We start from the raw sequence: 16,751 nt of genomic DNA on the forward strand, positions 1-16,751 counted from the left end.
TATATATATATATATATATATATAGATAGATAGATAGATAGATAACAATTTCATAAAGATACAACTAATCTTTAGCAAATAAAACTATCACGATAAAAGAGCTCTACACGGTTAAATGGAGCAATTAATATAAGAAGTGAGCGATGAAAGTTCGAAGTTGAACGAAAAACTTTATTAATTCCTCAGATCAATAAGGAAGACAGAAAAGAAAGAACCTCTTAATGTCATGGCATTTCGAAGCGAAATTCTTCCCATCAGAAGTTTTCATCTTTCACTTATATATGTGTGTGTGTGTGTGTGTGTGTGTGTGTGTGTGTGTGTGTGTGTGTGTGTGTGTGTACTTACAGCTAATGCGCAATATATATTATATATCGGGCGTAATACATGTAAAGAATGAACCCCCCCTCCCATAAAAAACGTTATGCACAATATTGTTTTCTGTTAATAAATATATAACGTTCAGTTGTGTTTGAACAACAAACCTTTTACATTTAACCAATCGAGACTTGCCTTGTTGATATTTTGGCAACTTTGTAGCTGACTTGAACTATTATACTTGAATTAAATATAACCATGCCCGACATTATAACGTGCCTTTCTCAGGCAATCATATACTGCCGATCGCCTGAAGCGTTTATAAAGAGGAACGCTGATAGGTCCGTACTAGACTAATTTTGTACTCGACCAAAGTATTCTCTCAGAGAAGCTGGTTTCTACCCACCTTTCAGCCCGCATGTGACGCAAATCAATCCCGAACACACACGGACAAACTTTTATGGGGACGAAAAATGCTATCAACTCTAGAGCATACACTGAAATTGTGCCTTCGCACCAGCCCAAGCAGGATTGTTTCCCTCTTTCAATGTGGAAGTGAGGGGCGGGCGTAGTTAGCACTGGTTTTGTTTCCATTACTCTTATTTGAAAATAAAATGACGTTCATATACGTTGGCTATCGGGTTAAAAATAGACTGAGGTAAACTTCTGCTTGGTCTCAGGAAGCCATCCGCCTTCTTCCAGATGGGACATTGGTGTATTGCCAATCGCCTAAGACAACCCCTACCGGGGAATGCCCAAGAATCCCATCTGAGTTAATTTTAAAATCTTCCACAGTACTTTCTATTAAGGAGCTAAGTTTCTTCAGTAAAAAAGTTTCTTCAGTAAAAAAAAAAACAAAAAAAAAAAAACATATCATATCCAGTATTTTACCCGAAGATGAATTCTCGATGAAACGATCGGAAATTCTGTTCTTTAAAAAAAACTATTATATTTTTAAAACATTTAGTATCTCTATACGTCAACACACACACGCATGCACACACACACATGTGCATATACATATATATATATATATATACATAATTAAAAAATAAAAAAATATTATTGTTATAATTATGTACATTATATATATATATATATATATGATTGCAACGTCTTGTCAGACGAGTGCCACTCCCTCAGACATTTAAAATCCATGAGCCCAAATGCCTGGGGGAGTATATATACAAATATGATGTTACAGAGTCTTAGCTTTGTACGACAGCTAAGTCTCTCTCTCTCTCTCTCTCTCTCTCTCTCTCTCTCTCTCTCTCTCTCTCTGTTCAAAATGTTGAGATCCAGCAACAAGCCAGAGCAAGATAGCCAGCAGCAAATTAAACTGCAGACCAGCTTAATGCGGGTAATGGTCTTCCGCTTTATGTTTTTTTTTTTAAATCAGAGATTTGCTTCTGCTAGAAAGGTTGCCTTCACCACGGCTTACGGGAGCCCTCTCCACCCCAATACACATATACACACACACAAATATACACGGTGCTAGTTGGCCGTTGACCCAGAATAAGAGTTCATTCGCCCTTTGGAAGGTCTTGTTTTTAATCCTTCATGGAGACTAGCCGCCCTCCTCACCAAACAAGTCTGGTGGGGGAACCAGTTTAGTCGCCGGTGACCCGACCATAAGGCAGGTAGTACTGGGTTACATAGTACCAGTAGCACATGACATGACCTGACATAATATATACATAATATAAACATATATATATACATATACATACATAATATAAACATATATATACATATACATACATAATATAAACATATATATATACATATACATAATATAAACATATATATACATATACATATATACATACGTATATATGTAGACATATATACACACATATATATATACATATATATATACATACATATATATGTATGCATAGATATGTATGTATATATATATGTATATACATATATATATACATGTATATATATACATATATATACATACATATATATGTATATATATATGCATACATATATAGAGACATACATATATATATACATGTATAGAGACATGCATATATATATATATATGCATACATGTATATATATACATATATACAGAACTTGGTTTAATAAAGTATGTGCACAGATCTCCTAAAATTACGGATGTTTTAAAAAGTTGTTCACTTCGAGTTTTTTTTTTTTTTTTTTCGAGTTAAAAGCATGACCAAGTTTATATATTTATTTTATTGAAACTCAAATCAAAACACCTTACAATAATGAAAACATTAAAGGAATATAATTTAACAGGCATTACAATAAACTTAGGTATTAACCTCTACGCAACACATTTATTGACTTATTACACAATTTAATGTTTAAAACTCAAACATGTGTAAGACATATGCGGTATTGTCCTGGAGTTTTTTCCCAATGCTTATATATATATATATATATATATATATATATATATATATATATATATATATATATATATAAAGAGAGAGAGATGTATATCTATAGAGATATATATCTATATATATATATATATAGATTATATATATATATCTCTATATATATCTATAGATTATATATATATCTCTATATATATATATCTATAGATTATATATATCTATATATATATATATATAGATTATATATATCCATATATATCTATAGATTATATATATAGATTATATATAGAGATATATATAGATAGATATATATATTATATATATAGATTATATATATATATCTATAGATAGATATATATATATATAAATATATATCTATCTTTAGATATATATATATATATAAATATATATCTATCTTTAGATATATATATATATATCTATATATATATATATATATATATATATATATATATATATATATATATATATATATATATATATATATATATAAGCCTGAAGAGTCCTAGAGTGGATGAAACGCGGAATATTCAGTGTAGCTTAATCGCCATATATATTTTATAAATTACTAACTAGCTTTTTCTACGTATTGAGCACTTTTTGAAGTAAATACTTAAAGTTTACACATAAATCTATACTTTCGTATATGAAGTTTATGTAAGTAAATTAAGTAGTTATATATATATATATATATATATATATATATATATATATATATATATATATATATATATATATATATAGATATCTCTCTCTCCCTATATATATTGTTGTCGTTTTTTTTTTGTTTTTTTTTTGTTTTTTTTTCGCTAAATGATTATGACTTCGAACAAAAATTAGAACGCTATCCTTTGTTATCAAATGTTACAGATTTCAACTGAACTGTTTTTTGTTTATATATATATATATATATATATTATTCCTTAATTGGAATTCATTTTTTGAGATGAGCATTATATGTTAATTTTATTTTTATTTCGGACTATTAGTCTCATCTTTATTAGTTGTTTTTTTTGTTTGTTTGTTTGTATTTTTTGGGGTTTTTTTTAATCTTTTTTTTTCGTTTATTTTTGTTTTTTGTTTTTTTGATCGTAACCTAACCTTAACTTAACCCAACCATAAACTAATCTTCCGTTTTAGGTTTGTTTTTGTGAAAATTGGCTAGGTTCGGTTCAAATTCTGTAGCAGCACCAAATTATTAATTGAATATCCAATCGTTATAAAGCTATAACTCATTGTTGTTACTGAGTGTTGTTTCAATCTCGATTTTAATATTGTCGTTGTTTGTAAATAGCTTGCATAATTTTGATACATGAAGATTCACCAAGATTTGTATAGCCAATTTAAATGAGGCGATACGGAAGCATGGGCGACCTAAGCCGGTGTCAGTTGAAAATCGCTTACTGATATAAAATTCTCCCGCTGACAAGACCAGACAGATTCAGACCATTGAAAAACATTGTATTATATTAAAAAAAAAAAAAAAAATATCACGCAAAAAATAACATTGTGTTCTATTTTCTAATTAATGCATTCTTATAATACTAAAACAGATCCAAACCATTAAATAACACTGTATTCTATTCAAAAAAGAAAAAGAAAAAAAATGTATTCTTTTTTCTGATAAATATAAAGAAATCAACAAATATTTAATAAAGTAATATATTTTCATAATACTAACATGGATTCAAACTATTGGAAAAACATTGTATTCTATTAAAAAAAATTAGCACAAAACAGTAAGACAGTAGCATTTTATTTATCATTTATGCAAAATTTAATCAAGTATTACTAATTCTTGTAAAATATACGTAAAAAATAAATAAATCATTAAATAAATAAATAAATAAAATTGTGTCCGGACCACGGACCATTGTTCCCCTTACACCGTTACGACCAGGCCTAGGGTCGTCCATGCTTCCCTAACGCCCTAAATGACATTCTATTCAACAGTTTAAATGCTTCCAAATTATTTTGAAATTTCGAAGGGCCACGTAGTAATTGTTTTTTTTTTTTTTTTTTTTTAACAAAATTTTTAAATTGCTAACTTCTTTACAAAAGTGCCTGTGGTGGATTTAATTTCGTATGAGATAAAAGATAATATAAATAACAGCTTTTCTACTTCAATCTTTCAATAAATTATCGATTAATAACAAATAAAATAATGCAAGTCGCGTAGACGTGTGGACGGGCGGGCGACCACATACTCAGACATACGGGATCTGTTCTGACAGTTTTATTAATGCAGATATTTAGTGTTTGTATTGTTATTTTCATTTACGGAAACGCGTAAACCGAAAGATAAAGCAAAACATTATTAAAGTATATATGTGAATGGCCAGTCGTATCCGGAAAACATAAGTAATTGTAGTTGTGTAGTAGTTGTAAGAGTAGTTGTATCAATTGTAGTAGTAGTAGTAGTTCTTTTTGTCGGGTGAAGAAAAAGGAAAAAGAAAGTATTATAAATAACAATAAAAATGAAAAAGCTAAAATTAAAACCGTAAAAAAAAAAAACGCAATGACAATTTTTAATCAATGTATTTGACCAGAGTTTTAATGAATTAATACGGTTTACTATTTGGATTTTTCGAATACTGTTCTCATTTTTGCTCTTATATTTGTTTCAAACAATACAATTTATTATATTTACCAACATGAATTAGTTTAAAAGAAAATATAGTTGGATAATAATTCAAATACAATTTATTTTGCTCTACCTCCATTTTGGGTATCTGTTAGCGTTAAAATTAATATTTCAAAGAAGTTTTAAACAGTTTAATTCGAGTTATTTATCCATTTATTTATTGCGGGCTTAGCCTCATCTAGTTGTTTCGCGACGTTTGGCCAACTATCCCTCTGGCCTTCGTCAGGTGGTTAATCGCGACGGGATAGAAACGCCGAATTTCCTGACGGAGGCCAGGGGAATAGTTGGCAGAAACGTCGTGGAACAACTAGAAAATGAGGATAATAGTCCGCAATAAATAAATGAATAAATAATACAAATTACTCATCTCAATGAGAATTCCGATTAATTAAATAAATTTAATTCGCCGTAAATAATCTGCGTTAAATAAATAAACGTTTTATTTTGCTCGCAGTTACTATGTACGTGCAAGTGAAAACTATTAGGGCCCATGTTATTGAAAGTCGACTTATCATATTTTTATATAAGTTCCCGATTACTGTGTGATCGCGTTTGAAAGATTAAAGCTTAAGGTTAATTTTTAAAACGAAAAAAAAAAGTATGTATTTTTACATGTGAAAAAAAAAAAGTTATAATGAAAAATATTTTCACATCAATTACAAAAACTCAGAAATTCCGCTAAATTTTCAAATTAAATATTTAATTATAAAAATCCCTTGAAAGATAAATATTAGTGTTCTGAGACTATTTCAAAAATAATTAGTAAGGTAACGTCTTAAAAATAAAATTAAAAAAAAACAAACAAACTTGTTTTTACAGAAAAAAAAATGCTTAATTATCTTTCCATAAAGGCGAGTTTAGTAACAGGAACTTGCCTTCGCTGGATCAAAACAAACGAAAATGCAACGCGCAAAATTTCTATGGAAGCCCAAAATGTCAAAAATTCCATTTTATTATGAAATTTATAGAAGAATTGAAACATTGTTATAACTTAATTTCTGTAATTTTGTAGATTATTAAAAATATTAATTAAGGTACTCCCATTTTTTTTTGTTGGAATAAAAAGGAGGTGATAATTTAATTATAATATTTTTCAATGTATGCAATTAAAATTTTTATAAAAGTTAGGTTAAACTTGGTATGAGTTTTAAGTTAAGAGCCATTTTTAAAAATAGCTAACGGAATTATTGATTACAAATTCCCAAATGCAGTAATATTCTGAACATGTTGATGAATTCTGTTTATCAATGCATTTCTTTAGAATTTGAAATAATTTTTGTGAAATGCCTATAACGTCAATTTTATTTTATTACATGATGATTTGATTTATACTTAAAGGTTTTGTAACGATAAATTAAATAAATCATTTTGTAACGATAAATTAAATAAATCATTTTGTAACGATAAATTAAATAAATCATTTTGTAACGATAAATTAAATAAATCATTTTGTAACGATAAATTAAATAAATCATTTTGTAACGATAAATTAAATAAATCATTGTAGAATATAAGTAAAAAGACATTCTAAGTATGAAAAAAAAAAAACGCCAATTAAAATCACTGATTGCAATGACAATTTATTAATTGAAACAATAAGTTAAAACAATTATTTATTGATAATCAAATAGAATACGGCGGGTGAGATGTAAGTCCCGTCTTTTGTTTTGCAATATTCCCTATCCGTACTTCTCCAAATTTATCGTTAGTAGAAATAATCCTTTCTTTTTTTTTCTTTTTTTTTTTATTATCCTTTCTTTAGTGATCCTGGGTCTTAATTTTTTCTAATTTTGTTTTATTTTCAAGATTAAAGAAATTTTACACTGATATTTACACGTTCATGCGTAGAAGGAAAATTAAATTTCGTAATGTTCCTGAAATGTATTTTTTTAATTTTTAATTGTTGACAATCTACAATGATTTATTGTCATAAAAAAAGCAAAAAATAAATTTATTGCGTGTTTTAGAACTTAAAATAATAACTTAGCGAAGTTGGTTTTGTTTCTACACAAAATAATACATTTTCACTATTAAAAAATATAATGACTTCTTATATTCTGTAATAGTTAATTTAAAAAATGCTAAGAATTCCATTAAAATTGTTTCATTTTCTAAATTTGGCTAATTTTTAAGTCGAGGGGGAGTCAAAATATTTACACATTTTGGGGATCAGGCATTCATCTTGCGCCTACATCATTTATAACAAAATAATTTGTTTAAAATTTTTTTTAGTTCCTTTTTTAACGCACAAATGAGTAGGTAAATATAAATTGTTTTTGAATAATATTTTAACTGTATTTCCCTTTAAATAATTTCTGTGGGTAATAGTAATGATTACCCCTGTTTGTTACGAATTAGACTTTTAACGGTCCGGGTGACAATAAGGAAAAATAAATTAAGAATAAACAAACAAAAGACAGGCCGGACGTTGGTATAACAGGACCGTTGAAGTCACTTTTTGTAAGTTTAGCTTTTTGTCTGATAAAAGTCGCACTAAGTTAATAATAATTCCACATTTATCTATATCGAGAAGCTTTATTTTTTAAATAACAATAACAATGATTATAATAATTAGTTAATTAATTAATAATACTAATGATTCAATTTATTTTAATATGAAAGCTACTTGGGAGTGTAAAACTTGCCTAACATTTTATAATAAATGACTAAGAAAAAAAAAAGAAAAACGAAATTTTTGTTGTGTTTCGTTTCAGTAAAACTGTGCCGCATTTTGTATCTACCTCCAATTGGAGGCGGTGACTTGTTTGGTGGTTGGTACAAAAGCGGAATAGGACAAGCCTACTTTCGTTTCAGATTCGATTCATTCATACCGGACCTGCCTTCATTCATGTAACCGCTTTCCCGCCATTACTATTACACTGCTACTACGACTCGACAGCTGCTTCGTTCTTATTATTATCCAGTTTCCGCGGCACATTTGGCTTCTCTCTCTTTGTGCGAGATAAATAAAGTATATATATATGGCACAGAGACTTTCGCCTTTGAATAAGTATCGTTCTCGTCGGTCCTAGGAGGCAATCTTTCCAAGCATTACCTCTTCCTTTTTTTTAGGGCGGGAGTAGGTTATTTAGCTGGTTGGTTGCTTGAGGCGTCTCTACAGGTAAATGTTGACGTGTTCAATGACAGTCATTTTTGCATCCAGCTAGATGGCCCCATTTGGGGAGCTGGACTCCGAATTAACTCCTCTCATCGGGTTTAGCTTTGCAGTGAGGGCAGGTGCATAGGGGTTTCATTAAACATCTTCCATCTCTGATACGGGACCTCCATTATCTTTTTAAACATGTAAACAAACTAATGGATAATAGTTTTAACCATAGACAAAAATGTAATTTTACTCACATTTCCAGTATTTATGCAATAAATGGTTGCGGTTGCTTTCAAATTCTCTTTTTAAAACGCGTAATTCTATAATATTATTCTATTTGTAGTTTTAAAATGGAATTACACTTGAAGATGTAATAAAAGTGAAACGTTATATAAAATTATACATTGTTTTAGATTTTTTTTTTTTTTTTTTTTAGAAAACTTAGGGGTCTTTTTTTGTTGGGTTTTTTTTTTGCGAACTTCAAATAATCGAAGAGAAAAGGAACAACTTCCATAATCGAAGAGAAATAGAACAAACCTTATCCTCGAGTGGCCTCCTGGCCTTGATAAGTGATGATTCCTGTGTAAAGAAAAAAGAAGAAAGAGAAAACTCTGAAATAAATCTGCAGATAGATTCAAGGAAGAGCTAAAATCTAAAACTTAATGAAAATAACATGAAAAAGAAAACAGTTCTTTTAAAAAATCGATATTAAATTCTCATATTTTTTATTTTATTATTACATCTTCAAATCGATTACCTGTTTAGAATAATTCTTAGGAAGAAATACTTTTAAACTGGGATAATTGTAATTTTTGTTACTAATCTAGAGTGCCTCTTTTTCGAATGTGAGATTTTTCCCAGCATTAAAAAAACGACTTTGTTTCCGATACTGTCTTCGTGGGAGACAAGTAATACGGGATTCTTTCGAAAAAGGAATTTGGGACGCTGGAAAAGTACAGATCACATCAACCTACCCGCTTTCATTATTATTTTGGCTATCTCTTTTTGTAGCACAGACACACACACACACACACACACACACACACACACACAATCACACAATCACACAAACACGCACAAACACACACAATCACACAAACACGCACAAACACACACACACACACACACACAATCACACAATCACACAAACACGCACAAACACACACAATCACACAAACACGCACAAACACACCACACAAACACGCACAAACACACACACACATATATAATAGCGATAAGACGATTTAAATATTTTTTCTGATTCTGATACAATTACCGATTCCGTGCTAACTTCCCGGTTCCGATACAATTACCGATTCGGATTCGGATTCTTTATAAATCTCTAAATATTTAAGTCTCCACCGATTACTGTTAAAAAAAAAAAAAAAAAAAACACGTTATATGTGCATATTCTTTCTCAGGCGAAGATGAGCTATAGATTTTAGTTTTATTAGTAGTTTTAATAAAGGTTTATTATTTTATTATTATTACCAGTAGTGGAAGATTTGTTTTTAAACAACATCAAATAAAAAAAGATAACTAAAAGAATCGTTTTTCGCATCGAAAACAATGTTTTTTTTTTTTAATTCTGATAATCTCAAAAGTCCCAATTTTCCCGATTCATAATTTCAATTAATCGTCTCAACACTAATTTATATATATACTAGCATGGGTGCCCGGCGTTGATCGGGTGTTTGGATGTGTTAAGCAAAAAAAAAAAAAAAAAAAAAGTGGTAGTAAGAACGCAGGCTCGAACCCGTACCGCGAAGGATGAAAAGAATAGGGAAAAACGTGACGTCTTTGCTGTTACGACCACCGCCAAACAGGAAGCAACGTAGGTTTAAATAAAGGCTAGTCAATCAAAAAGAGGGAATGACTTTCGAAAATATTGGTGAAAAAAGCGACTCTCCCAGTAGAAAAATGCCCAGTTGAGGATGAAGAAATTAATGTTTTTAGCCAATTTTTTCGGTATTTGTCGTCTGAAGGGGCGAGCTTCAAAACGATACTGATCTTGTGAAAATCCGTTGCCTCTGTCGAATGTTTTAGGCAGACATGCAAACATATATACATAGATTTACATATTGGTAGCTCAAATTTTCGACCCAAACCGATTAAAAAGCTTGCCCTATCTCTGAATACCCTTTATGTAAAATTTCAAATGTTTAGACCAGAAATTGTCTGAGTAATTTGGTAGAGACCGCAGAGCATTTTTTTTTTTAAACTTTGTCCTTTTAACATTTGCTGTTTTGGGCTCAAATCAAGTTATTAAGTTAGATCCGTGTTCAAGGAACCTATATCTAAAATTTCAATTGTTTATGCTTAAAATTGGCGGGAGAGGTAGAGTTCTCAAAGGTTAAATCGTTGAACTTTCACCCCTTAATAGCCAAATTTCTGGCCGAAAACGGATTACAAAGATTTTCCCAAATCTCCAGACCCTGTATATCAAATTTCGAGTTTGTAGACTGAAAATTGACAGAGTACACAAACAGACACACACACACCCACTTTCACTTTTATATATATATATAAATATATATATATATATATGTGTGTGTGTGTGTATATATATATATATGTGTATATATATTGTATGTATATATATATATATGTGTGTGTGTGTATATTGTATGTATATATAGTGCATGTATATATATATATATGTATATAAACGTATATGTATGTATATATATAGTGTATATATATATATTGTATGAATATATATATATATTGTATGAATATATATATATTGTATGAATATATATATATATGGTATGAATATATATATATATATATATATATATATTGTATGAATATATATATATATATATATATTGTATGTATATATATATATTGTATGTATATATATATATATATTGTATGTATATATATATTGTATGTATGTATATATATATTGTATGTATGTATATATATATCGTATGTATGTATATATATATATCGTATGTATGTATATATATATATTGTATGTATGTATATATATATATCGTATGTATGTATATATATATATCGTATGTATGTATATATATATCGTATGTATGTATATATATATATTGTATGTATGTATATATATATTGTATGTATGTATATATATATATATATTGTATATATATATATATTGTATGTATATATATATATATATTGTATGTATGTATATATATATTGTATGTATGTATATATATATATTGTATGTATGTATATATATATATTGTATGTATGTATATATATATATTGTATGTATATATATATATTGTATGTATATATATATATATTGTATGTATATATATATTGTATGTATATATATATATATTGTATGTATATATATATATATATTGTATGTATATGTATATATATATATTGTATGTATATATATATATATTGTGTGTATATATATATATATTGTATGTATATATATATATATATTGTATGTATATATATATTGTATGTATATATATATTGTATGTATATATATATTGTATGTATATATATCTATATATATTGTATGTATATATATATTGTATGTATATATATATACATATTGTATGTATATATATATATTTTATATATATATATATTGTATGTATATATATATATATTGTATGTATATATATATATATTGCATGTATATATATATATATTGCATGTATATATATATTGTATATATATATATATATTGTATGTATATATATATATATATATATATTGTATATATATATATATATATATATATATATATATATATATATATATATATATATATATATATATATTCATATATTGTATATATATATTATAGAAAATATACTCGTATAATAGAAAAGAGGCTTGCATTTTTTCTGTTGTTCTCGGCCTTCGGGCCGGGATTAAAGTATAGTATCTGTTCTTCAGATGCTGCACTTAAGATAATTTGTACCAGTCAATTGAGGGGAAACCCTCTATACTGGGACAATTATTATTTTTGGTAACCAGAGTGCCCCCTTTTTGCCTACTTTTATGGGAGCTGGGTTTTACCCCACATTAAAAACGACCTTGTGCCTCATTTGCTTTGGTGGGGAAGCAAATAAATACAATATGCTCGTATCTCGGAAGTGTATGAGATGTGTATGATTGTATTATATTGCAAATGTTTTGTCCGCTGAAGTCGGGACACCTACTTTTCCGATAATGGTACTGAAAATGTTAACAAACCCGATGTGTATTCTCGGCCCTTAACTTGGAGAATTGAAGCATTTAGCGCATTAGATGAAACAATACATTTAAATGAGTGCATTCTTAATAATATATATGTTTGCCTAAATTTTTATAGGAAAATTCAATACTTAAGATCATGTATCTTGTTCGTGTTCCGAGGTTTCCGAATATAATTTTCATGTGAGAAGAAGCGCAGCTGAAATAAGAAGGGCGAATTATGGATGGAACTGATTATTCAAATGTTTTTATTCATATTGTTTATAATAGCAAAGTGTTTATAGTTATGTCCCGACCTTTTTATCAGCATTAAATAAAGCTCGGTTGAAAGCTATCCTCCCAGACATTGCCTTCTCCTTCGTACGAAAAGGTTGGTTTTATTACCAGTCGCAGCCTCCTGCAAAATACCGACGGGTGGGGTGCGTTCTCGTCTATTTTCATGTACTTCTAGACCCACCCGCACACACACCGATTAAGCGGGATAACCTTTAACACCCCCCACACACACACACATGAGTTAAACCGACTTCATGTATAACCTTGCTGCAGGAAGCGGGTCTATTTTATTTAGGTTTGTAATTGAAAGATTTCGATTTTTAACTTACCGTTGTTTCGTTTGTCATTGTTATTACTTGTTTATCCGCGTTTTTTTTTTATCTTTTTTTTGTTGTTGCTTGTAATACACATGTGATAATTGCTTTTTATGTGATAAAAAAGAACATAAATCAAACCAATAAATAACAACGAGAAATGAAACAGTGACACCAAAAGTAAAATCTTTTCATTAAAAGTCTAAATAAACAGCAAACTCATAATATTACGAAATAAATAAAGAACTAAACTATTTTCACCACTACTACAAATACTACTAATACTCGTAATACTAGATATCCTAGTGCTGCCATTCCACTGTGTGATGTAAAAGGCTCAACGCTTATCGGCGCAGACTGGCTCTTGATACATACTGGGTGCAACTTCCGTTAAGGCTGTTTGGCCACTTTTATCTTTTAAGGCATAAATCTTCTCATTATGCTTTAGGATGAATACTAGCTGGCCCCATTTGATGGTATCAACTTGCAAATAAATGTGATGGAAAGAATTATAAAATAACACGGGACAGCTAGTGAAAGCGCGCCTCAGATTTGTACTACAACCGGCGACAATGCATGACCACATTATATGCGCTAAAGTGGACATCGTATTCTGCTGGTCATTCCTGACAATTGGTAACACTTCTAACCACAACTTTCTCAATGTAAAATGAATAATACAAAAATAGTTACCAATTAGAAATAGTCTTCCAACATCACTATTATTATTATTACTACTACTACTACAATAAAAATCAGAGGAATATATGTGTGTGTGTTGTTTTTAAAATATATATTATATATATTGCTTCCTCTGATTATTATTGTAGTAGTAGTAAAAATGTTTATATAACAAATATGTATATATATATATATATATATATATATATGTGTGTGTGTGTGTGTGAATGTATATATAGATGTATGTATATATATATTATATATGTATATATGTATGTATATGCATCTATATGTATATATATATATATTGTTTTTAAAATATAATTATCCACTGACACGTGTTTCCTCGTTTACGACTCATCAGTGTGGCTGAATCTAGCGAGATTCGAAATATATATATATATATATATATATATATATATATATATATATATATATATATATACTAGCATGGGTGCCCGGCGTTGCCCGGGTATTTAGAGGTGTATGTTGAACAAAAAAAAGCGGTCAATTTTTTTTAATTTGACCCCTATTATGACCCTTTAACATTTATTGTTTTGGGCTCAAATAAAATTATTAAGTTAGATTCATGTCCAAGGAACCTATATCTAAAATTTCAAGTGTTTAGACCCAAAATTGTCGAAGGAGTTTGGTAGAGTTCTCAAAGGTCAAATCGTTGAACTTTGACCCCTTAACAGCCACATTTCTGGCCGAAACTCGATCACATAAATTTTCCCAAATCTTAGTACCATGTATATCAAATTTCGAGTCTGTAGACTAAAAATTAACAGAGTTATTGCGTAGAGAAATGTAGACAGACACACACGCAGACACGTTCACTTATATATATATATATATATATATATATATATATATATATATATATATATATATATATATATATACTAGCATTTCAGCTCGGCGTTGCCCGGGTGTTTGGATATGTATGTTGAGCAAAAAAAAAAAAAGTGGTAGCAGGAAGGCAGGTTCGAACTCGTACCGCAAAGGAGGAAATGAACGGGGTAAAACCTAACGTTTATGCTGTTGCGACCACCGCCAAACCGAAAGCGACATTTTTTTAAATTAACGCTACACAATCTAAAGGAGTGGATAACGTTAAAAAATATCAGCGAAAAAAGTGTCCCCCCCTGTAGAAAAGTGCCTAGTTGAAGGGGAAGATATTAATATTTTTAGCCAATTTTTCGATATTTGTCGTATGAAAGGTCAATGTTTAAAACGATACTGATCTTGGTAAAATCCGTCACCTCTACTTAAAGTTTAAGGCAGACATGCAAACAGACATACATACATACATTTATATATTAAACTAAAAATTTTCGATCCAAACTGATGAAAAAGCTTGCCCTATCTCTGAATACCCTTTATGTAAAATTTCAAATATTTAGACCAGAAATTGTCTGAGTAATTTGGAAGAGACCGCAGACGTCAATTTTTTTAAACTTTGACCCCTATTATGATCCCCTTAACATTTATTGTTTTGGGCTCAAATCAAGTTATTAAGTTAGATCCATGTCCAAGGAACCTATATCTAAAATTTCAAGTGCGTAGACCCAAAACTGTCGAAGGAGTTTGGTAGAGTTCTCAAAGGTCAAATCGTTGAATTTTGACCACTTAATCGCCAAAGTTTCTGGCCCAAAACCGATCACATCAATTTTCCCAGATCTCAGTATCCTGTATATCAAATTTCGAGTCTGTAAACTAAAATTTGACAGTTATTGCGTAGGGAAATGTACACACACACACAGACACACACACAGACACGTCCACTTATATATATATATATATATATATATATATATATATATATATATATATATATATATATATATATATATATATAATGACTGGTTTCAGCTAGATGGGTGTTTTTCGTGAAAGATTGGCGAGGGGGGACCAGAGATTGGAGTTTGGACGAGCACTTGCCATGGAAATAACGATAAAACAAAGATAGGCTTGCAACTTCTCTTCTGTGGGAGAGAGATTGCAGGGAAGAGAAAAGGGCATCCCTCACTAAGCCACGAAGTCTATTTTGTACTCTGCCGAAGCAAGATAGGCTGTTTTTATCAGCTCTCTTCAATTTGGCGGCGAGTATAGATATATCCATGATCCATGATTATATACCACTTTTGGTGGTCAATTTTATAAGTTCGAAATCTTGGCAACAAGTGACCTGAATTGTATAGTGGGCTATGTGATGTGACATTTTCTCTTAAGGTCACACATTACTGTTTCTAGAAGTAGTGGATCACTTTTCGATGTTAATTTAACGTAAAATGAGTACACACTTTATGGCCACTTTGGCTATAAATGGGTTCATTTTACGTTAAATTAATATAGAAAAGTGATCCCCCACTTAATAATTTCTTCATACTTTGGAAACTACTTGTTTCCTATGATTTTTACTGTAATTTTTGTTTTTAGCACTCTCGAAAACTTATAACAGTGGTAATTTTAAAGGATTTTTCGTGGGAGAAAAAGTACTGTACCTTTACCAATACTAAATCCTAGTCATTATATATATATATATATATATATATATAGTCGCACTGATGAGCTGTGAAACAGCAAAACAGTACTGTATGTGGATGAGTATTATATATATATATATATATATATATATATATATATATATATATATATATATGTATGTATGTATATATATTTGTGTGTGTGTGTGTGTGTGTGTGTGTAAGGGGTCAGTCCTTGGACCTTTATTATTCCTAATATTCATAAATGACCTCCCGGATAAAATTGTCTCTGAGATGGGTACATTGGCTGATGACACCACGCTCTAT

The 16,751-nt window shown here is 29.3% G+C and overlaps 1 long non-coding RNA gene across 1 annotated transcript in view; it reads right to left on the minus strand.

Annotated features, from left to right (window-relative positions):
- The window catches only part of LOC145276806 (uncharacterized), a 196,937-nt gene that overhangs the window by 138,823 nt on the left and 41,363 nt on the right, over window positions 1-16,751 (minus strand). Inside the window, exon 2 of the long non-coding RNA XR_013868016.1 lies at window positions 8,999-9,040. This is a non-coding gene — a long non-coding RNA (uncharacterized LOC145276806). The remainder of the gene's footprint in view (window positions 1-8,998; window positions 9,041-16,751) is intronic.

This window comes from Euprymna scolopes, chromosome 5, assembly GCF_053919585.1.
Source record: "Euprymna scolopes isolate OS-2025 chromosome 5, ASM5391958v1, whole genome shotgun sequence".
Taxonomy (NCBI): domain Eukaryota; kingdom Metazoa; phylum Mollusca; class Cephalopoda; order Sepiida; family Sepiolidae; genus Euprymna; species Euprymna scolopes.